We start from the raw sequence: 25,600 nt of genomic DNA on the forward strand, positions 1-25,600 counted from the left end.
AGTAAGCCTCACAAAGAAAATAACTAATAGATTTTTTTTTTTTTTACCAATAAGACATTCTGAGGTTTCAAGAAATTCTGGGAAACTGTTAACTGCCACCATGAACTTGGAGTTGTTTTTTATTTTTTGGCTATTGCCTAACAAACTATGTCAACGTTTGGAAGATCTGCATATCTCAGTAAACTAATATTTTCCAAATGACAAATGAATGATATTACAAAGTCTAGTAAGGGTAAGAGATGCTTTTAAAATGTGACATAGAACAATGAATTTTAATGTAATAAAGTAAGAAAAATTCACTGCTAAGACATTTCACATTGCAAAAACCCTGTAAGAAACTACCAGTTATTTAGTTGGTAATAGTATGCAAATACAATATATAAAATGTTCTGGAAATGCTGTTATACCCTTTTCCAACTATTGCTCTGTGTGTGTCTGAATATTCATTATCTATGTCAGCCAAAACAACCTAGTGCAACAGATTGAAAGCAGAACAGCTATGAGAATCTGCTGCCTTCCCAAGCCAGAGATATTTTTTAATTGTATAAAAGTACAGTGTCACTCTTCTCACTATTTTTGTTTGTTTTGGAAAGTATAGCTATTTTTCATTAAAATAGATGAATTTATGTTTACCAATTATTTAAGTATATTCTGTTTAAGAAGGAGAAGGACTCAATTGTGTGTATGTGTGTAGATGTTTAACAGAGTAAGCATAAGTTCTAGTCAACCAGAAAATCCACTTAGGAGGAACAATTCATTTCACTAATAGTGCATTATTTCATTAATTTTTAAAAACTCAATGAACTTAATTTTACTTTATGATAGATATTTAGACTATTTTAAACTTAGAAAAAAGTGAATCTTAACAAATTAGGAAAACTATTCACTCTTATTTTTTCAGGTTTTTAAAACTGAAGTATAGTTGACTTACAACACTGTGTTAGTTTCTGGTATATATCCACTCTTTTTGATTCACATTTTTAATCATAATCTTCAAAAACTGAAAGTCTATTTTTCATATCTCATTTTCATATGTAAAAGTATCTCACAGATGAAAAGACAAGTTTTATTTTTTAACAAAAATTTACATTGTAGAATTACAAAACCTCAGAAAAATCAGTTAGTCCATGTTTCTTAATGTGTTCAAATACCAATAAGCTGATTTAAACATCAGACGTATAATTTAAGAATGATATTGACCAGCATTTATAAAAAAAAATGACTATGTAAATTCATAATCTCATAGATAAACTGAAATGTACCTAGGATGTACTTTTAAAACAAACAGAATGGAAAAATTCATATTTATCATTTTAGCACTTAACTTTAATGGTTAAAGTTAATGGCAGTTTCCTTTGCTGAGTGTTTCATAAGAATTATATCAATTCATTTGGTCGTTTAATAAATATCTGTTGGAACATCTTCCATGTGCCAAGGATATAATGATAAACGGATAACCTGAATTGCAAGAGGTGGTCCAATATATGTTATGTTATTATAATGTAGATGCAGAAGGAAAGTAAAAGAAAAAAGGAGAGAATAAGGGAAGAGGATGGATACTCTTTCAGAATGACTGATCAGTGATCTGGAACCTGAATAAAATAAGGGATAGAGTCATGAGAAGAGCAGAGGAAACAGTGGGCAGACAGAAAGAACCACATACACAGTTGTGCCAAGCCAAAATAAGCTTAGTTTCACCTTGGGTCTCCGGTATTCAATATCTCAATTCTTTGAAGTAGTTACTGTTATTAATCCTTTTCAACATATGAGGAAGGTGAGGATCAGAGAGGTAAAATTATTCCTGAAGATCTCTTTGCTAGAATGTATTAAATGCTAGATTTGCACACAAGCAATCTGATTTCAGAATGTGATTTGTGTCTATCAATAGATTATGTCACTTAATATGAATCCATGATTCTAACGGCTGACCTATGATTCTGCAGTCCCTCATATTAAACTACAAAATCTTATTATGACATACATCATAAAAATAATTCATTTCTTATAATCTGCAAGCTTTTAAAATTTGAAACCATATTTGAATGCAGATTATTTTTAAACTATTAGTATAACATATGCAATTCATGTGCAAGTTATCTTTACACTGTTCTGTTAAAACCAAAAAAAAACCCAACAAACTAGTCAAATTTCCAGCCATTACATTTAAAAAGTGATCAACTGAGAATTTTCATAAAGCCAGAATAGAAACTCAGAATACAAATTGGGGTTCATGCTATAGATGAACAGCAAGGGACTTTTGCAATAAAATTTAGAAAAATGCAGGAAGCCAAGCAATAAGGCTGAACTCCAGCATGTCCTACCAGGAAACCAGAGTGCAGTAAGAAAGCAGTTAATCCAGAATCTATGACTTACCTGTATCTAGACATACCGTGCCCATCCTATCCACCCATGTACCCACACCAACCCCACCTTTATCACTCCGCTCTACCTGTTTCTTCTGTTTGTAAAATACGTTGTTGTTTTCCCTGGTTGTTGTCCAGTCACTCAGTCGTGTCTGACTCTTTGCAACCCCATGGACTGCAACACGCCCGGCTTCCCTGTCTCTTCACCATCTCCTGGAGTTTGCTCAAGCTCATGTCCATTGAACTGATGATGCCATCCAACCATCTCATCCCCTGTCACCCCCTTCTCCTCCTGGTTAACATTCTATTAATCCTTCCTGTCTTTTCTTTCTGCCTTTCCCCTTCCCTGTTTCTCTTTTCTCACTTATTTTTTACAATACTCATTTGGCTATAACTCAGGAGAGTTGCTAACATCCAAAATAATAACTGAAATATACCTTCATGGGAACGTGAATGAGTACTTGTGACTGACAAATTTGTAGTTAATAAAATCCAGTGAAAAATTAGAATTTTGGGCCAATTAGTAATTTCCTATAAGGCCTTCTTATTAAGTTCCTGAATTTATACATAAAATATGTCACATCTGACAAAGGGGATACTCTAAAGTAGTTCATACTCATTGACTAAGAGACAAGAAATATCTCTGCAGTAAATTTGCATCAAGTCCCTGAACAGTTTAATCCTCAACGGGGTAATAGCAAGCTCATAAAATAGGAATTATCCTAAAGAAACTAAACTGTAGTATGTATGATATGATATAACAATGACTGAGACAGAAAAACATGTTTAATTTTCAAAACAATTGTTAAGGAAATTCAAACATGAGGCAATAATTCTGAATACAGAAAAGGTTTTGTTTCTAGATATCTGTAGAATTTTTTCTCCACTTCTTTTCTCTTTAATTTTCTTTACAGAAAGGTTTATTGATGGTCTCTAGATGCATAGCTTTGGAGTATGGTAACTAGGCAGAAAGGGATACAAATTAGGGAATATATTCCTTAGAAAGAATGTTAGCTAGATGGGTCAGTATCTCAAATCTGGTCAACATAAGGAAGTCTCCCAAATGTCAGGAATGAGTTTAGCAAGGTGCTCAAGGTCTGCAAAGTATCCATCTGGGGAAATTTCCTGAGAGCCAGTAACCTGGAAAGGAACATCAGAGGGCCGGGAGCAAATGTTATTAATTAGTTTTTCCTTGTGTGGGTCAGAAACTTTCAACAGGAAAACAAGTGAATAAACAAAGCAATCATTCTTCTCTGTTGGCTGACTGTATTGAATTCAAATTTGAGAGCCTGTATAACTGGATTTTTTTTCTGGCTCCTGTCCCTAAATTTTCTACTCTATCTACAATTATTCTTCTATAGGACCCCAGGCCCCAGTTTAACGGATGTTTCCATACTTCTCAGGGACATGATGAAACTTTACCTTGCCTTGTGCATGTTTGTACTCTTTCCCCAGACTTCTTTCTCTCCATGTCACTTGTCTACCTCTCTTTCAATGTCCCTCTTTTCTTTCAGAGTCTGCAGATCCATCAGGCTTCTTCCCTTCAAATTGTTTATAAGAGTGACCATATCTATATCACATTTGGCATAAAACTATATTTCTTTCAGTTTTAATTCTATTGAGCATAATTCCTGACAGATTTTTAACAAATATTAGGTCCATTCTCCTTCTCAAACTATGTTGTATCATCTGTTCATTAAGAAAGTAAAATATTGAACAAGAACTCAGTTCTTCCTCAATTTTCTCAAAACAATTATTACTTTATTCTAAAGGCATATCTCTGTTGTTTTTTTTATTTGCTGAATTAGTTAATTCTTTTAAAAACGATGCTCATAATGCAAGCCAAATAGCATATGCTGTATGATCTCAAACACTTATTTATAGCTACATGTTTTAGGAAAGAAGACAGCTGTTAGTGCATATTGGGTGGCTTTTCTTTTTCTTGTTTAACATTTTACCCTTTTGTTCATAGTTACAAAGAAGAATGTTTTGGTGAGCTTCATCATGGAGAAATAATGTGTGCAAAAGTAAACTTATGCTATTTTCAGCACTGTTACTATTGTTACTAAGCATTGCTAGATTCAAGGTATTGCTGCTCATTAATGCCACTGGAAAACACACTGAAGAGAAGGTTTGCATTATGTTGTAGATATGTCACCTATTTTTGAAACAATACTTTAGTACTTATTTTATACTATGGTCCTGAGGCCAAGATAGATTATTTTCTCTGCCCCGTAACTCCCATTTTAAATCAAAGATAATGGACTATTTGTACCTTTCAGAGTTTTAACAATAGAAATTTCAATATGGTGTTACTAACTTTAAACAAAACCATCAAGTCAAACATCAAGTATTGAAACAAAGAGAAATAGGGTGGTAAAATGTCATATTAAAGTCATCAGTAAAGTACAGGTTAGCCACATAATCAATACAAGATAAAGAGCCAGTGCCATATTATTGTTTGGGTTTGTTTTCTGTTTTTGGTTTGTTCTTTTGCAGTCACATTATGCACATAAAAATAATAGCTTGTGAAGGAAATCATATTATTCAGGGGCCAGAGCAGGTAATGTAGAAATGATCTTTATGAATGATATTCCTAGGGAACAGAATGTTCAGTAATCTTTGTTTGAGGTTTGATGAAGAGAAAAATAGAAAGGTTTCAGCTTCCAAGCCTTCAAAATTAAAAAGAAATCACTGTAATAATTTATCAAATATATTTTACTTTTTTGTATTTTTAAGTGAATAAAAATCTCAAAGTTACATAAATTGTATAAAGTAGATGAGGCCCAATCAGTATTGTAAAAGTAAAGAGCAAAGAGAAATATTTTGATAGTCGCTGACATATTATCCACTGGTTCATCTGGAAGCTAATATCTGTACTCTTAGGACAAGCATATCCTGGTAGGTAGCCAGGGATCTTAAAGTGTGTCAGGATCATAAAATGTGATGTTGATGCAATCTAATCACCTGCAAAATTCTGACTTCTCCAAATTCTCACTTATCATATTCAAAGTAATAATAAGTAGTTCTGTGAGAGCAAGTTTCCATCTTTTCACAACTAGGTTGCTCCCTGTCATAAATTAGATTTTGTCATTACTTCAGATATTTTGCTTTCTCAATCTTCTTTCTTTGGGCTTTCTGAGCACAAGCAGAACATCATGATTGCCCGTGAGGCCTCAGACCTGTTGTTTCTTTCCTAGCTGACCACCACTGCTCTACTACTGCTATAATTAATTAACTTCATTGCAAGGACAAGCTATTTTCGGTTCCATGTATAATACAGCACTGATACCCATTCAGGTGTTATCTGATTATCATGTTTATAATAATAACAGCTGGAATCATCATTCATAGCAAAAAGATAAAAAGAATTTGGGGAAGCAAAGAGTAAGAGAATGGTCTTTGCTTGCATATAGATTTTGGTATATGGCTTATTGAAATCTACCTTGTGGAAGAGATCCCAGAAAACATGTTGCACAGACAGATACAGCATGCGAATAGATGGAAAAGTTGAAGTTTCTAAAAAAATATATTCTCCCATTATTGGTCTTTAGATGCAAAATAATTTCCAAAAAAAATTTCAAAATGGATATTTGGGGAAATTTACAAGCTGTTTCTTCAGTCAGTTCAGTTCAGTCACTCAGTCGTGTCCGACTCTTTGTGACCCCATGAATCACAGCACGCCAGGCCTCCCTGTCCATCACCAGCTCCCGGAGTTCACTCAAACTCATGTCCATCGAGTCAGTGATGCCATCCAGGCATCTCATTCCCTGTCGTCCCCGTCTCCTCCCACCCCCAATCCCTCCCAGCATCAGAGTCTTTTCCAGTGAGTCAACTCGTCGCATGAGGTGGCCAAAGTACTGGAGTTTCAGCTTTAGCATCAGTCCTTCCAATGAACACCCAGGATCGATCTCCTTTAGAATGGACTGGTTGGATCTCCTTGCAGTCCAAGGGACTCTCAAGAGTCTTCTCCAGCACCACAGTTCAAAAGCATCAATTCTTCAGTGCTCAGCTTTCTTCACAGTCCAACTCTCACATCCATACATGACCATGGGAAAAACCATAGCCTTGACTAGACGGACCTTGGTTGGCAAAGTAATGTCTCTGCTTTTTAATATGCTATCTAGGTTGGTCATAACTTTCCTTCCAAGGAGTAAGCGTCTTTTAATTTCCTGGCTGCAATCAGCATCTGCAGTGATTTTGGAGCCCCCAAAAATAAAGTCTAATGCTGTTTCCACTGTTTCCCCATCTATTTCCCATGAAGTGATGGGACCAGATGCCATGATCTTTGTTTTCTGAATGTTGAGCTTCAAGCCAAACTTTTCACTCTCCTCTTTCACTTTCATCAAGAGGCTTTTGAGTTCCTCTTCACTTTCTGCCATAAGGGTGGTATCATCTGCATATCTGAGGTTATTGATATTTCTCCTGGCAATCTTGATTCCAGCTTGTGCTTCTTTCAGCCAAGTGTTCCTCATGATGTACTCTGCATATAAGTTAAATAAGCAGGTGACAGTATACAACCTTGACGTACTCCTTTTCCTATTTGGAACCAGTCTGTTGTTCCATGACCAGTTCTAACTGTTGCTTCCTGACCTGCATACAGGTTTCTCAAGAGGCAGGTCAGGTGGTCTGGTATTCCCATCTCTTTCAGAATGTTCCACAGTCTATTGTGATCCACACAGTCAAAGGCTTACTTGAATGCAAAAGAGGGAAAACATAAGTAGGGTCAGTATGCCTTGAGGAAGAAAAACAAGGCAGATGAAATTGCTGGACAAGGTATCAAGACTTACTAGAATGCCACAGCAACTGAAAGAGTTGGTTGGGGGTCTCAGAAAGAGAAAATAACTTTTAAACTCAAGAGAAAAATAATACAAAATTCAAGATAGCAACAAACTGGGGCAAAACTAGCAGGAAAATGAAAGCAATACATACAAGTAGCTTCTGTGGTACTCATAATCTTCAAATTTTTCAGATGTGAATTTGGTTTTATTATGCTTCACAACTCACCTATAAATGTACTATTTTGTGTTACATATTGATGTTTTAAATGATTTAAATACAGTAGGAAAATAATATATCATCATTTAAATAAATACAAAAATTAAAACTATACACTTAAGTGCATAAGAAAAAATGTGGTGAGACTCTCACCAAACTTGTAACAGCTTTTAATCTTTGAAAAGGAAAACATATTCAGAAAGAACAATGCATTATTTTGGTGCACTATCTTTTCACCATAAGACTCCACTCATACTTTTGCTTCATTAATTTTAAAATATTAATAAAAAATGTGAATTTGGCCAAAAAACTTTTTTATATAAATCTTTACATATCATTTACATTACAAGATATTTAAAAATGTACCATCTTCTTGGTTTCACTTATGCCAAATAACATGAGTATCCATAAATTTTTTTAACCCAGGGAGTTAGAGTTGGACTGCAGATTACACTGATCTATTCTGGAAAGAGAGCCCAAGTATTTCAGCTAATATGACCTCAGACAATAGACTAGCATAAAAAATTAATATATTATATAACTAATATAAATAATATATTTATAATTTATATAATTAAATTGTGCATATTTATATATGATATATAAAATATATAATAAAATTGAAAATTAATGTCATGTTTTGGGGGTATGCTTAAATATCTAGAAATAGCTGCTTTGATAGTCATCATTACTTAAAATTGTTAGGGACTATATAAATGAATGTAATAACCTGAAATACTTCAGTAATTTATAACAAATGCCTCTGCATCAAAGGGTAGAAATCACCTGAGTAGGCCACCAAGTAAATTAAACTCCTTTTCCCCTCTTAAAATTCAGTTGCTCAGTCCTGTCCCATTTTTTGTGACCCCATGAACTGCAACACGCCAGGCTTCCCTGTCCATCACCAAATTCCAGACATTACTCAAACTCATGTCCATTGAGTCAGTGATGCCATCCAACCATTTCATCCTCTGTCTTCCCCTTCTCCTCCTGCTTTCAATCTTTCCCAGCATAGGGTCTTTTCCAATGAGTCATTTCTTCGCATCAGGTAGCCAAAGTATTGGAGTTTCAGCTTCAGCAGCAGTCCTTCTCATGAATATTCAAGACGGATCTCCTTTAGGATGGACTGGTTGGATCTCCTTGCAGTCCAAGGGACTCTCAAGAGTCTTCTCCAACACCACAGTTCAAAAGCATCAATTCTTCAGCGCTCAGCTTTCCTTATAGTCCAACTCTCACATCCACACATGACTACTGGAAAAATTATCACTTTGAATAGACAGACCTTTGTCGGTAAAGCAATGTCTCTGACTTTTAATATGCTACCTAGGTTGACCATAGCTCTTCTTCCAAGGAGCAAGCGTCTTTTCATTTCATGGATATAGTTACCATCTGCAGTGATCTTGGAGCCCAGGAAAATAAAGTCTCTCACTCTTCCCTTTCTATTTGCCATGAAGTGATGGGACTGGATGCCATTATCTTTGTTTTCTGAATGTTGAGTTTTAAACCGGCTTTTCCACTCTCCTTTTTCACTTTCATCAAGAGGCTCTTATTTCCTCTTTGCTTGCTGCCATAACGGAGGTGTCATCTGCATATCTGAGGTTATTGATATTTCTCCCAGCAATGTTGATCCCAGTTTGTGATTCATCCAGCTGGCATTTCGCAAGATATATTCTGCATGTAAGTTAAATAAGCAGGGTGACAATACACAACCTTGACATAATCCTTCCTTGATTTGGAACCAGTCCATTGTTCCATGTTTGGTTGTAACTGTTGCTTCTTAAGCTGCATACAGATTTCTCAGGAGGCAGGTTAGGTGGTCTGGCATTCCCATCTCTTGAAGAATTTTCCACAGTTTGTTGTGATACACACAGTCAAAGGCTTAGGCATAATCAATAAAGCAGAAGTAGATGTTTTTCTGGTATTCTTTTGGTTTTTCTATAATCCAACGGATATTGACAATTTGAACTCTGCCTCTTGTAAATCCAGCTTGCACATCTGGAACCTCTTGGTTCACGTACTGTTGAAGCCTGGATTGAATAATTTTGAGCATTACTTTGCTAGCATGTGAGATGAGTGCAATTGTGTGGCAGCTGGAACATTCCTTGCATTGCCTTTCTTTGGGATTGAAATGAAAACTGACCTTTTCCAGTCCTGTGGCCACTGCTGAGTGTTCCAAATTTGCTGGCATATTAAGTGCAGCACTTTCACAGCATCCTCTTTTAAGATTTGAAATAGCTCAGCTGGAATTCCATCACCTCCACTAGCTTTGCTCGTAGTGATGCTTCCTAAGGCCCACTTGACTTTGGACTCCAGGATGTCTGGCTCTAGGTGAGTGATCACACCATCATGGTTATCTGGGTCATGAAGATATTTTTTGCATAGTTCTTCTGTATATTCTTGTCACTTTTTCTTAATATCTTCTGCTTCTTTTAGATCCATACCATTTCTGTCCTTTGTTGTGCTCATCTTTGCATGAAATGTTCTCTTGGTATCTTTTGCTTTTTATAAAATTAATCAATTAATTTTAATTGGAGGCTAATTACTTTAAAATATTGTAGTGGTTTTTGCCATACATCGACATGAATCACCCATGTGTGTACATGTGTTCCCTATCCTGAACCCCCTCCATCCCATCCCTCAAGGTCATCCCAGTGCACCAGCCCTGAGCACCCTGTCTCATGCTTCGAACCTGGACTGGCGATCTGTTTCACATATGATAATATACATGTTTCAATGCTGTTCTCTCAAATCATCCCACCCTCACCTTCTCCCACAGAGACCAAAAGTCTGTTCTTTACATCTGTGTCTCTTTTGCTGTCTCACATAGAGGGTCATCGTTACCATTTTTCTAAATTCTATATATATGTGTTAATATACTGTATTGGTGTTTTTCTTTCTGACTTACGTCACTTTGTATAATAGGCTCCAGTTTCATCCACCTCATTAGAAGTGATTCAAATGCATTCATTTTAATAACTGAGAAAAATTCCATTGTGTCCATGTACCACAGCTTTCTTATCCATTCGTCTGCCGATGGACATCTAGGTTGCTTCCGTGTCCTAGCTATTGTAAACAGTACTGCAATGAACATTGGGGTACACATGTCTCTTTCAATTCTGGTTTCCTTAGTGTGTATGCCCAGCAGTGGGATTGCTGGGTCGTATGGCAATTCGATTTCCAGCTTTTTAAGGAATCTCCACACTGTTCTCCATAGTGGCTGTACTAGTTTGCATTCCCACCAACAGTGTAAGAGTGTTCCCTTTTCTCTGCACCCTCTCCAGCATTTATTGCTTGTAGACTTTTGGATAGCAGCTATCTGACTGGCATTAAATGGTACCTCATTGTGGTTTTGATTTGCCTTTCTCCGATAATGAGTGATGTTGAGCATTTTTTCATGTGTTTGTTAGCCATCTGAATGTCTTCTTTGGAGAAATGTCTGTTTAGTTCTTTGGCCCATTTTTGATTGAGTCGTTTAGTTTTCTGGAATTGAGCTGCAGGAATTGCTTGTATATTTTTGAGATTAATCCTTTGTCAGTTGCTTCATTTGCTATTATTTTCTCCCATTCTGAAGGCTGTCTTTTCACCTTGCTTATAGTTTCCTTTGCTGTGCAGAAGCTTTTAATTTTAACTAGGTCCCATTTGTTTATTTTTGCTTTTATTTTCAATATTCTGGGAGGTGAGTCATGGAGGATCCTGCTGTGATTTATGTCGGAGAGTGTTTTGCCTATGTTCTCCTCTAGGAGTTTTATAGTTTCTGGTCTTACATTTAGATCTTTAATCCATTTTGAGTTTATTTTTGTGTATGGTGTTAGAAAGTGTTCAAGTTTAATTCTTTTACAAGTGGTTGACCAGTTTTCCCAGCACCACTGATTAAAGAGATTGTCTTTTCTCCATTGTATATTCTTGCCTCCTTTGTCAAAGATAAGGTGTCCATAGGTGCGTGGATTAACTCAGGGCTTTCTATTTTGTTCCATTGATCTATATTTCTTCTTTTTGCCAGTACCATACTGTCTTGATGACTGTAGTTTTGTAGAATAGTGGGAAGTCAGGCAGGTTGATTCCTCCAGTTCCATTCTTCTTTCTCAAGATTGTTTTGCTATTCTAGGTTTTTTGTATTTCCATACAAATTGTAATATTAGTTGTTCTAGTTCTCTGAAAAATACTGTTGGTAGCTTGATAGGAATTGCATTGATTCTATAGATTGCTTTGGGTATTTTCATATTTCATATTTCATTTTTACTATATTGATTCTTCTGATTTATTAACATGGTATATTTCTCCATCTATTTCTGTCATCTTTGATTTCTTTCGTCAGTGTTTTATAGTTTTCTATATATACGTCTTCTGTTTCTTTAGGTCGATTTATTCCTAAGTATTTTATTCTTTTCGTTGCAATGGTGAATGTAACTGTTTCCTTAATTTCTCTTTCTGTTTTCTCATTGTTCAGTTCAGTTCAGTCGCTCAGTCATGTCCGACTCTTGCGACCCCATGAATCACAGCACGCCAGGCCTCTTAGTGTATAGGAATGCAGGGGATTTCTGTGTGTTAATTTTATATCTTGCAACTTTACTATATTCATTGATTAGCTCTAGTAGTTTGGTGGTGTCTTCAGGGTTTTCTACGTACAGAATCTTCTCATCTGCAAACAGTGAGAGTTTTACTTCTTTTTTCCCAATCTGGATTCCCTTTATTTCTTTACTTCTCTGATTGCTGTGGCTAAAACTTCCAAAACTATGCTGAATAGTAGTGGTGAGAGTGGGCACCCTTGTCTTGTTCCTGACTTTAGGGGAAATTATTTCAATTTTTCACCATTGAGGATAATGTTTGCTGTGGGTTTATTATATATGGCTTTTATTATGTTGAGGTATGTTCTTTCATATGTTTTTTTAACTATTTTTTTTTATTGGAGGCTAATTATTTTACAATATTATATTGGTTGGTTTTGCCATACATTGACATGAATACGCCCTGGGTGTACATGAGTTCTCTTTCAATTTGTTAATGTGGTGTATCACACTGATTGATTTGCAAATATTGAAGAATCCTTACATCCCTGGGATAAAGCCCACTTGGTCATGATGTATGATCTTTTTAATATGTTGTTGGATTCTGTTTGCTAGAATTTTGTTGAGTATTTTTGCATCTATGTTCATCAGTGATAATGGCCTGTAGTTTTCTTTTTTTGTGGCATCTTTGTCCTGTTTTGGTATTATGGTGATAGGGGCTTCCCTGGTGGCTCAGAGGTTAAAGCGTCTGCCTGCAATGCAGGAGACCTGGGTTTGATCCCTGGGTTGGGAAGATCCCCTGGAGAAGGAAACGGCAGGCCACTCCAGTATTCTTGCCTGGAGAATATCATGGACAGAGGAGCCTGGTGGGTTACAGTCCATGGGGTCTCAAAGAGTCGGACACGACTGAGCGACTTCACTCACTCACTCAGTGGCCTCATAGAATGAGTTTGGCAGTTTACCTTCCTCTGCAATTTTCTGGAAGAGTTTGAGCAGGATAGGTGTTAGCTCTTCTCTAAATTTTTGGTAGAATTCAACTGTGAAGCCGTCTGGACCTGGGCTTTTGTTTGCTGGAAGATTTTTGACTAGAGTTTTGATTTCTGTGCCTGTGGTGGGTCTATTAATATTTTCTATTTCTTCTTAATTCAGTTTTTTAAGGTTATACTTTTCTAAGAATTTGTCCATTTCTTCCAAGTTGTCCATTTTATTGGCCTACAGTTGTTGATAGTAGTCTTTTATGGTCCTTCGTATTTCTGTGCTGTCTGTTGTGATTTCTCCATTTTCATTTCGAATTTTGTTGATTTGATTCCTCTCCTTTTTTTTCTTGATGACTCTGGCTAATGGTTTGTCTATTTTATGTATCTTCTCAAAGAACCAGCTTTTAGTTTTGCTGATTTTTGCTATAGTCACCTTTGTTTCTTTTTTAAATTATTTCTGCCCTAATTTTTATGATTTCTTTCCTGCTACTAACCCTGGGGGTGTACATTTCTTCTTTGTCTAGTTACTTTAGGTGTAAAGTTAAGTTATTTGTTTGATTTTTCTCTTGCTTGTTGAGGTAAACTTGTATTGCTATGAACCTTCCCCTTAGCACTGCTTTTACTGAATCCCATAGGTTTTGGATTGTAGTGTTTTAATTTTCATTTGTTTCTATGCATATTTTGATTTCTTCTTTGATTTGTTGATTATTCAGAAGCGTGTTGTTTAGCCTTCATATGCTTGTATATTTAATAGTTTTCTTCCTGTAGTTGACATCTAATCTTACCTCATTGTGAAGAGAAAAGAAGCTTGAAATTATTTCAGTTTTTTTTAATTTATCAAGGCTAGATTTATGGCCCAAGATGTGATCTATCCTGGAGAATGTTCCATGTGCACTTGAGAAAAAGGTGAAATTCACTGTTTAGGGGTGAAATGTCCTGTAGATATCAATTCGATCTAACTGGTCCATTGTATCATTTAAAGTTTGTGTTTCCTTGCTAATTGTGTGTTTAGTTGATCTATCCATAGGTTTGAGGAGGTGTTAAAGTCTCCCACTATTATTGCATTATTGTTAATTTCCCCTTTCATACTTGTTAGCATTTGCATTTCATATTGTGGTGTTCCTATGCTGGGTGCATATATATTTATAATTGTTATATCTTCCTCTTGGATTGATCCTTTGATCATTAGGTAGTGTCCTTCTTTTTCTCTTTTCACGGTTTTTCTTTCAAAGTTTATTTTATCTGTTATGAGTATTGCTACTCCTGCTTTCATTTGGTCTCCATTTGTGTGAAATATCTTTTTCCAGCCTTTCACTTTCAGTCTGTATGTGTCCCTTGTTTTGAGGTGGGTCTCTTGTGGACAACATATATAGGGGCTTGTTTTTGTATCCATTCGGCCAGTCTTTGTCTTTTGGGGCATTAAACCCATTTACATTTAAGGTAATTATTGATAAGTAGTCAAGGCTATGGTTTTTCAGTGGTCATGTATGGATGTGAGAGTTGGATGGTGAAGAAGGCTGAGCGCCGAAAAGTTCATGCTTTTGAACTGTGGTGTTGGAGAAGACTCTTGAGAATCCCTTGGACTGCAAGGAGATCCAACCAGTCCATTCTAAAGGAGATCAGTCCTGGGTATTCATTGGAAGGACTGATGCTAAAGCTGAAACTCCAGTACTTTGGCCACCTCCTGCGATGAGTTGACTCACTGGAAACGACTCTGATGCTAGGAAGGGTTTGGGAGCAGGAGGAGAAGGGGGCGACAGAGAATGAGATGGCTGGATGGCATCACCAACTCGATGGACATGAGTTTGAATGAACTCCGGGAGTTGGTGATGGACAGGGAGGCATGGCATGCTGTGATTCATTGGGTCGCAAAGAGTCGGACACAACTGAGCGACTGAACTGAACTGATGATCCCGTTGCCATTTACTTTATTGTTTTGGGTTCGAGTGTATAAACGTTTTGTTTCTTGTCTAGAGAAGATCCTTTAGCATTTGTTGAAGAGCTGGTTTGGTGGTGCTGAATTCTCTCAACTTTTGCTTGTCTGTAAAGCTTTGGATTTCTCCTTCATATTTGAATGAGATCCTTGCTGGGTACAGTAATCTGCATCGTAGGTTTTTCTCTTTCATCACTTTAAGTATGTTCTGCCATTCCCTTCTGGTTTGAAGGGTTTCTATAAGGTGGGAGGGGGGTTCAGGAAGGGGAATTCATGTACACCCGGGGTGTATTCATGTCAATGTATGGCAAAACCAACCAATATAATATTATAAAATAATTAGCCTCCAATAAAAAAATAAAATAGAAAGATCAGCTGTTATCCTTATGGGAATCCCCTTGCATGTTATTTGTTGCTTTTCCCTTGCTGCTTTTAATATTTGTTCTTTGTGTTTGATCTTCATTAATTTGATCAATATGTGTATTGGGGTGTTTCGCTTTGCGTTTATCCTTTTTGGGACTCTGGGTTTCTTGGACTTGGCTGGTTATTTCCTTCCCCATTTTAGGGAAGTTTTCAACTATTATCCCCTCAAGTATTTTCTCACAGCCTTTCTTTTTGTCTTCTTCTTCCAGGACTCCTATGATTCAAATGTTGGGAAGCTTAATATTGTCCCAGAGGTCTCTGAGCCTGTCCTCACTTCTTTTAATTCTTTTTTCCTCTCTGATTCATTTACTTCCACCATTCTATCTTCTACATTCACTTATCCTCTTTTGCGTCAGTTATAGTACTGTTGGTTCCCTCCAGAGTGCTTTTGATCTTTGTTATTGCATTATTCATTACTGATTGACTCTTTTTTATTTCATCTAGGTCCTTGTTAAACATTTCTTGCATCTTCTCAATCCTTGTCTCTAGTCTATTTATCTGTAACTGCATTCTGTTTTCAAGATTTTGGATCATCATGTTCCTTTACCTGCTGAACATTTCTCTGTCTTTTCATTTTGTTTAGATTGCTCTGTTCGGGGTGGCTTTTCTGTAGGCTGGAAGTTTGTGGTTCTTCTTTATTGTGGGGGTTGCTGCCTGTGGGTGGGACTGTGTGTCTTAATCATCTCCAGGGTCCCAGTCACTCAGTTTCCCGGTGTGCCATGAGAGTGCTGTCTTAGCTGTGCCAGGTGTCTCCTCTGGGGAGCTGATCTCTGGCTGCAACCCTCCTAGCAGATGTCAACCGTCCAGGATCCCAGGAATACTTGGTTAGTAACTGGGAGCCTGCTCACACTGTGGTGGAGGATGCAATCTCTGGGGCCAAGATTGCCCCTTGCCTTCCAGCTCTGGCTGTTGCTCACCTGCCTCTCTGCCTCAGGCAGGAGGTGGGGGAAGGGGATGGGCTGGACCACAGCCAGCTAGCTCTCCTTTGGTATTCGCTCAATCCTTTGTTCTATGAATGGGGCAGGCTGTACCTTAGGTTAGAGCTTCTCGTGGGAAAGTTCTTTCTCTGTCTCTGTCTCTCTCTCTCTCGCTTTTTTTTTCTAGTTATCTCACGTTAGCTCCCTCAGATTGTCCTCAGGGCATTCAGGCCTGGTTCATAGCGTAAGCATGCAATCCGCACCTCCCGGTCCAGCCCCCGATCAGTGGTGGTGGACGCGAGAGTCTGGGCTACTTCTCTGCTGGGAGTTGCTGTTAGGTGCGTATTCTGTGGTATCTCCCCCCACCACCACCTCCGGTTATGTTGCCTTCTGAGATTCCAGCACTCCCCACAGAGCCGCCAGTGAGAGGGTTTCCAGCTGTTTGGAAACGTTTCCTTCACGACCTCTTCCCTGGGACGGGTCTCTGTCCCTAACTCTTTTGTCTCTCCTTTTGTCTTTTATATTTTGTCCTATCTCCTTTCAGAAAATAGGCCGCCTTTCTGGGTGCCTGGTGTCCTCTGCCAGCGTTCAGAAGTTGTTTTGTGGAAGTTGTTCAGCATTCAAATGATCTTTTGATGAATATGTGGGGGAGAAAGTGGTCTCCCTGTTCTATTCCTCCACTATCTTAGGACAGCCTCTCTAGTTTTCTTGAAGAGATCTCTAGTCTTTCTCATTCTATTGTTTTAATCTATTTCTTTGAATCATCACTGAGGAAGGCTTTATCTCTCCTTGCTATTCTTTGGAACTCTGCATTCAAATGAGTATATCTTTTCTTTTTTCCTTTGTCTTTCAGTTCTCTTCTTTTCATAGCTATTTGAAAGGCCTCCTCAGACAACCATTTTGCCTTTTTGCATTTCTTTTCCTTGGGGATGGTCTTGATCACCACCTCCTGTACAATGTCATGAACCTCTGTCCATAGTCCTTCAGGCACTCTGTCTATCAGATCTAATTCCTTGAATCTATTTGTCACTTCCACTGTATAATCATAAGGGATTTGATTTAGGTCATATCTGAATGGTCTAGTGGTTTCCCTACTTTCTTCAATTTAAGTCTGAATTCAGCAATAAGGAGTTCATAATCTCCCTTCTTAATCCTGTTTTATTAAAAAATAAAACAAAAAGTGAACATAGAGATTGAAGCATCATCCTTATTCCTAGGAGGTGAAGAAGGTGGATGTGTTCTATTTATTTTGGCCAATATGACTTGTTAATACATGAACAAAGCTGATGTTACCACTCAGTTCTGTCAGTGCTAGAAGTGGATCCACCCCAGAAGGGGCTGAGATCCTAAGCACTAGAATGGCCTCGTGCTCTGCATCCCAGTAGTGCTAAGAGGAAAAGGCCTGCTAAACCAGCTTCTCACAGTGACCCATTAAATAAATCATTCCACACCCAGGGGGTCTTAAGAGGTTAAAAAGAAAGAAACAAGTAATGTCACACAAACAGTTCTTTTTCTATCTAGAAGATGATATCTTTTCCTCTCCTCTTCACCAACACAGAACAATACTCAGGCTTGTTCCTCAAGGCATCTGCAGGATCCAAGAGCGTGGTAAAAATGCTCTGGGCTTTTGCCTAAACAAATCAGAGTCTCTGAAGGTGGGTTCCAGCAGTTTGAGTTTGAACAAGCTTTCAGTGATTTTAATGCACCTTAAGTTTGAAAAACGCTTTACCTTATTGCATTTCATTATGTACATGAACTTAGGTTTTTCTGCTTCAACATGAAGACAAAGAAAATAAGACACTATATCTAAAATAATAGTGCAAATACTTTGATGAGATTTGATTAAATGAAAAGATCGATACACCGGGAATAAAACAGGCCAGTGTTGAAATATTTTTCCCACTTATTTCTCTCTTAAATTCAAGCAAGTACTGATTCATCTTTTATAGCTACAACAATAAGATTGGACCAAATGACTTCTATGATTTCTTCAAACTCAATTTTTAAAACTCCTTTTGATCTCTGAAAGTGCAAAAATAATATTGAAACACAATCTTAAACATTCTTTTAACCATTTCCTTACCCCTGTTTTATCCCCTCTGGTCCTCTCAGTCACTCAAGTAGTCAACATACTTGTGTTGGATCTTACTGTTCCGGCTTTGAGGAGTGGGGTGAGAAATGCAAAGGTGAGTAAAACCCTAACAGAATACACAAACCTGTAAGACAGAGGTGTATTCCCAGTAAAAAGAAGGGGAGGAAAGTGACATTGTGACTTAGAGAAGAGGTATTGTAGCCATTTAATAAAAAATCAGAATCTATTTATGATAATAAAAACAAAACTTACAACTTATTTGTTGGTTATTTCATTTTCAGTGGTTTAGTGAATAAGAATTGTTATTTGCACTAATTAGAAAGCTAGGTTTTCTTAGAACTATTATTCTTTGTGCAAAATTATTGTATAGAAAACAGACTTTCTTTTATATATTCTTACCAAAAACAAGCCTATTTTCCTCCTGCTGATGCATGCTCACCTGGAGAAAATGAGCTTCTGCTCTGCCATCTCTCTTATTTTGCTAAGACTAGATTTCAGTTGGGGTTTGCCCTCAAAACAAAAACAAATCTTTCTCAGTTGTCCAGTTCTGTTCTCTGACACACTAACAAAAAACTCTTCATCCAAGGGTCATTATTTGAGGTTACTCAACTGCCAACTTCTACCCTTAAAGTCTGAGAAACAACCTAAGTTCCTCTTAGCCTCAAGGTGACTATACTGATAGTCTTAGTTGCCATAAAGTTATTAACATATTTTCATGAATTGAGTCCAACTTTGAATAAAACATGGGTTCATGGGGCACAATTTGCTTCTCTGAATTTACCTCGATTTTTATGGAGAAAGGAGGTTCAAGAAAAAAAGTGGTTGTTCCAAACATTTGTTCAATATTTTATTGACCTACAAGCTTAGATCTTGACTTTGAGTATTATCATTAAGAGGAGTGGCAGATCCTTATTTAAAGTCACAAATTAAATTTACTTGGAATGAAGTTTGCATTTATATTCATTTCCAGGACAATAATCAGACAAATCCTAAAGAAAGCTCAAGGTTGTGATCCTCCTCACTCAGAACTTCAGTCTTCCTGTATGCTACCCAGTCTGTAACTACTTTTACTCTGTCAAGAGTCCCAAGCGATCCACTCATGTGTTCTTTAATTTATTTGCTTTTTATGTATATTGCAATGGGTTTTTCCAGGTGGTGCTAGTGGTGAAGAACCTGCTTGCCAAAGCAGGAGACAGAAGATCACCTGGAGGAGGGCATGGCAACCCACTCCAATATTTTTGCCTGGAGACTCCCATGGGCAGAGGAGCCTGGTGGGTTACAGCCCAGAGGATCTCACAGAGTCACAGAGGCTGGCACAACTGAAACAATTAGCAAAGCACATATATGCAAATCTATTGTGCGCCACACACTCTACTAAATGCTCCAGCAAATGCAACATTGCTTAGACACTCAGTTCCCCAAGACCTTGCAATTAGGGAAAGATGTTTGAATAGAAGTGGTTGAAATATACATGGAGGGTTCCCTATACAATTTTCATTACAAATCTACTTCAAAATAAAACATTAAACATATACTAACAAGCCAAAACAAAAAGTTCTGAACTTTCCAAAAACATCTTTTTGATCTATAAAGATTCATTACCTTTATTGTAGATACAATAATAATTCTTTATAAAAATTTGCTCCACAAAAAATAAATGGATTGCTTAGAACATTATAGAGTCCCAGTATAGTTAAGGAGTCATAAGACCCTAGTCTTATTCTCAGACTGATAATTCTCCATGCATGTGACCTTGACAAAAATAACCTCTCTGAATTTCAGTTTAACTGTACAAAAGAGATATTAATACCTGTCTGATTACCTTTCAGGGATAATATGACAGTAATATAAATTATGAAAAGCAGAAGTTAATTTTAACTTGAAACACAGTAAATGCATGTTTTTATTTATGACTAATGAGCTAAAAGATAATGGACCAATTTATTTAACTATTGAACATCATACTTAGTAAAGGATTTGTGAAGGATTTGTGAAGCATTGTTTCCTATTTCCTCTGACTTGTGTAGTAAGTCACATCCAAATGCATAGAGGGTAAGAAAGTCTTACTTCTACTTTTCCTCCTCTTCATTTCTGATTATTATTAACAAGTAAAAACATTGTCTGCCTGAAGTTTCACCCCTTTTCCTTGCTCTTTCTCTCTCTCAAGACAGGTGCTAATGAGGAACAAAATGAGAAAAAGCAAAACATCAGGAGAGCAAGGACTCTACATTGCACACAAAAGATAATCAAACTCTAAATAATTAAAAGTTGATATCAAAAGAGTGAGAATGTCTATGAGTTTCCATAATTGCTTTTTCTAAAATAGAAATAGCATTTCAACTTCTGTGATATTTAACATTTCAGGTTCAAATTCTTTTTAGGGAATATTTACTGGGTATTTCTAAACTGAGGGCTTATTTAAAGGGCATCTTTTTATATAAATCAATATTCAGACATGTTGAAAATAATTTAACCATATTGAAACTAATTCTACTTCCTTTACTCAACTAATTTTTGGGCATTATATTAATTTCAATAGAACATAGTATTAGATTAACTCATATTATAAATTATGGGTAAAATTTCAGTCTCAGTTTAGTCTGAAGGGTAACAGACTATGACACCAACCCTACCACAAAATGCGTGACCACAAGTCAAGTCTACCGGTCTCTATTATCTTGTATATTAAATGAGAAATTAGTTCTAGTTGATCCTTACGTTTACATCAACATTTAACTTTCTGGTTTTTATTTCTTTCTTTCATATAATTACTAATTAAATATGTACAAGAAAATTATTATCAAAGATTAATTTGTGGAGCAATTTCTCTGAAGTTAACAACCATATTTAGGGGAAAAATCTTTCTCCACGACCTCAAAAATACAATATTCTAAATATTGAAACTTACGGACCACGTCATTGCAATACAAAAATCATATCAGGTGGCAGGCTTTCTCAGCTTTGGCCCTATTAACACTTTGAACCTGATGACTCTGCGTCAAGGGAGAGGCTGACTTGTGCACTGTAGGATTTTAACTGCATTCCTGACCTCTACCCTCTAAATGCCAGGAGCACTCCCCCAAATCTCAAAAAATTTCGACAGATGTCCCCAGATGTTCCTTGGGGAAGGAAAGGAGACAAAACCACCCCTAGCTGAGAACCACTGAGCTAAAAAATGGTCACATTCTTGGGTTATCAAGATTTGTTACTCCAAAATCACTATTTTTTTTACATAAGTATAATTTATGGTCCTCAAACACTTAAAATTTTCCTGAAATTCTTCAATTCTGTAAACAGCATTATCACCATAATGATTATGTAATATTTCTGACTATAACAATAATTTCCTTTAGAATTAGATAGGGGAAATATACAAGGTATATTAATAGGCTTGTATACAGAAGTTCAAATTTTATGTTAATAGCAATGTCTTTGCTAACTGATATGGGCTCTATTTCTTTATATAGCAACAGTATTGTTCAACTGATCTCATTCCATTCTCAGCTTCTGACCTTATACAGGTCTATTGATATGGTTTGTTTTAATTATTTACACACTAGTTCACAAAGCTATTGTAAGCAGTCTCTCCAATAGATTCAGAAAACAGAAAAAACATTTTAGACAGTGAAGATATACTTCACAAAGACACATTTTCCTCTAACTATAACATAATTAACAATTAAAAGTCATTGAGTTGTTGCTTGGGAAAATGAGGTGTAACTATAAATTAATTACATTGATTTTGCTAATGTGTCTTTTGAACTCAAGCACATTAACGAAGACTCACACCAATATGTTAATGCTAAAATTAAAGACAACCAGATCTTGGAAGGTACATTACTCTAACTTAATAACCCGAGTCAAGGTCTATTAATTTCGGTTCCTTGGTTTACTTTTCTTAACTCAAGTTCCACCTTAGAGGTGTTTTATTAAATTCTTAGGTTTCTGATAGATCCTTGTAAAACACTCCTCTTAAAAGGCAAAACTAGTAAAAAGGAAATGACTTGCCTTTCATATAGAAGCTTAGAAGTTTTTTGGGAGAGATTGGCCTAATCTAGAAATATTGCTTTTGATACATAATGCCCACATCTTTATGCTAAGCATCATTTTAGGGAAAACATTTAAATCTTTCATTATTTTCAGTTAAGTATCACTTCCTAAAAATAATACATTAATAACACTAAAGCATTAAGCCACTAACCCCTTAGACTCATTTTTTTTACTACTAGAGATGCTGTTAATATATAGCAAGGAGCTCCAAATTTTATGAACGAAGCACTTTATATATATTCAATAAATGTTATTTCACACATACTTGAGCACATGAGGCTAAAAGATTTGCAAGCAGATAGATTTTAATTCCAATTCCCACATAACTTGGAATGTAATTTTAGACATTTGATCCTTTGAAATGAATTTTTGCAGGTTTAATAAATAATAAGGGCTTCCCAAGTGGCACTAATGGTAAAGAACCTGCCTGCCAATTCAGAAGACATAAGAGACATGGGATCCATCCCTGGGTCAGGAAGATCCCTGGCGGAGTACATGGCAACCCACTCCAGTATTCATGCCTGGAGAATTCAGGAGTAGTCTCTGACACAAAAATACACAGAAATTATAAAATTATTAAATATTATTTATTAATTTTTATTCAGTATAGATTCTACTTTGAAAATATTTTAAAATATTTATATTGAAGAACATATAGAAGTTTTTAATTATTCAATTTCACATATTAACAATTAATTTACACTGAAAATACAATTACTATCTTATGTAGCATGCATAAATTTTGACAATAGAAAGAGTTTCTTACTATAAAATTTTGAGTAGAACTGCTATGGGAGAAAAGAATGTCTCAAGACCACACAGTATATCATACAAGTAATTAGAACAGGAATCAGAGGGTATGAGTTTGAGTCCTGAATCCACATTACCCGGGTGTGTGACCTTGGACAAGTAATTTAAAATCATAATCCCAATCTCTTAACTGAAACAATGAGAATAGTACCTTTCAACATTCCTAATTCATAGATTAACAGAAGAGACAAATTAAACTGTGTGAAATCACTTTAAAATCTTAAGTACTAAAAATATAACTTTAAATAAAACTATTTCTATCTTGAACAGGAAAGGTAGTCATAAAGTGAATGAATTCCAGACAGGTGGCAAAACTGTAAAGAAGGAAAAAAGATCACCAAAATTAAGCTCAGCCTATTTACACTGGCATGGAAATGAGAACCAACTTCTAGCCAGTAGAGCAAACTTTCAGCTTCACCTGGATTGATTCATCCAGATTTCCTGGATTGAGGAATGTCTGCAAAGTTACTTAAATTTTCTATGATAGTTTTCTCATATAAAATGAGATGAGAGAACTATAAATTGGCTAGTAAGTATTCCCTTCTTCCTTTTTAATTAAATCCACATTTGTTGGATATCGCCAGGCAAAGAGGAAAAAACAGAAAATAATCTCACCATTCTTTCAGCTATGAGTTACCAATAAGAAATTGGTGGCGAAACAATAGCCAGTGATATCATAAGGGTGAATCAAAATGAAAATTCTTTAGAAGGAACAGACCAAGCTGAGTTGGACTATAGAGAAAGCTAAGTGCCAAAGAATTGATGTTTTTGAACTGTGGTATTGGAGAAGACTCTTGAGAGTCCCTTGGATAGTAAGGAGATACAACCAGTCAATCCTAAAGGAAATTAGTCCTGAATATTCATTGGAAGGACTGATGCTGAAGCTGAAACTCCAATATTTTGGCCACCTGATGCCAAGAACTGACTCATTGGAAAAGACCCTGATGCTGGGAAAGATTGAAGGCACGAGGAGAAGGGGACGACAGAGGATCAGATGGTTGGATGGCATCACCAACTCAATGGACATGAGTTTGTGTAAGCTCCAGGAGTTGGTGATGGACAGGGAAGCCTGGCATGCTGCAGTTCATGGGGTTGCAAAGAGTTGGACATAACTGAGTAACTGATCTGAACTGAAGGATTTAAGAAACAAACTTGGGAAAATAAGAAAGCCTTGGATTGATTGGGGACAGTTGTCTGCTATCAAAATTTTAGAAATTAGATATAGTTTTATTAATAGATATTCCATTCAGTTACAGAAAGGTATTAAATCATGTTTTTCTTGGTTAAAAGATCCAGCCACTACAGAAACCCTATGGAAATATAAATGTACATAACAAAGGTCTCAAATGGATAGAAAACTACACTCATCTTAAAGTTCCCCCATGCTTGGAGGACTGGTAGATTGCATACACAAGTGTCTCACTAGGATATGCTTGAGAGATGGTGGAAATAACACCAAAGTTTTGGAATTGTTCGAAATTTTTCCTGTGAAAAAGATTTCCCACAAGCATCACCTAAAATCAAAGATAAGTAATATGAGATAGTCTCAAAAAGTCTAAAATACAACTGGGTGGCAACTAACAGCAATAGCTATAAGACCTGTCCAGTATTAATGGCTATGGAGGAGAAAGTAACAGGTTGTCTTATAAGCCTGAAAACTCAAAAATATATACAATACATTCTTACTGATAACTCAACAAGGCCACTTGAAGATACCAGCTAAAATTGGGAGGGATTTCAGAATACAATAGGAGATGAGTAAAAAATGTCCATGTAAAAGTTAAAAGATGACTCCTGTGAATTTTAAAAACCTAACTAGAAAAATCTAAGACAGGGGCATGTCAAAAGAACAGAAGAGCTAACTTAAAGGGATTATCACTGGCTAAAGATAGGATAAATTGAAAATAGCTGAGGATATTGACTGCAGGAGAACAAAATACATTAAATATGCTTAGATCATTGATTTCATAATAATTTAAGAAACAAAACAACTAATTGGTCAGCTTTAGAAAATCTTAAAAACTATTTAGTTTGAGAAATGATAAATAAAGTTACAAATCAAACACTGCTGCTGCTGCTAATGCTAAGTCATTTCAGTCATGTCCAACTCTGTGTGACCCCATAGACGGCAGCCCACCAGGCTCCCCTGTCCCTGGGATTCTCCAGGCAAGAATACTGGAGTAGGTTGCCATTTCCTTCTCCAATGCATGAAAGTGAAAAGTGAAAGTGAAGTCGCTCAGTCGTGTCTGACTCTTAGCGACCCCATGGACTGCAGCCTACCAGTCTCCTCCATCCATGGGATTTTCCAGGCATGAGTAGTGGAGTGGGGTGCCATTGCCTTCTCCAAATCAAACACTAGCCTTCCCCATATCTGGTTTGTATTGTCTAGTCCTTCACAAGTCTCTTAGGACACAGACATGACCTCAGGTCTAACAGTGGAGACATGGCCCAATGTAGTGGGATGATGACTGTGAGGAAAAAAGGAGACATCAAATGAAATCTATGAAGATGCACAAAGTTCGGTGCTATATA

This window comes from Moschus berezovskii, chromosome 18, assembly GCF_049115385.1.
Source record: "Moschus berezovskii isolate FMDL1 chromosome 18, NW_MosBer_1.0, whole genome shotgun sequence".
NCBI classification, from domain to species: Eukaryota; Metazoa; Chordata; class Mammalia; order Artiodactyla; family Moschidae; genus Moschus; species Moschus berezovskii.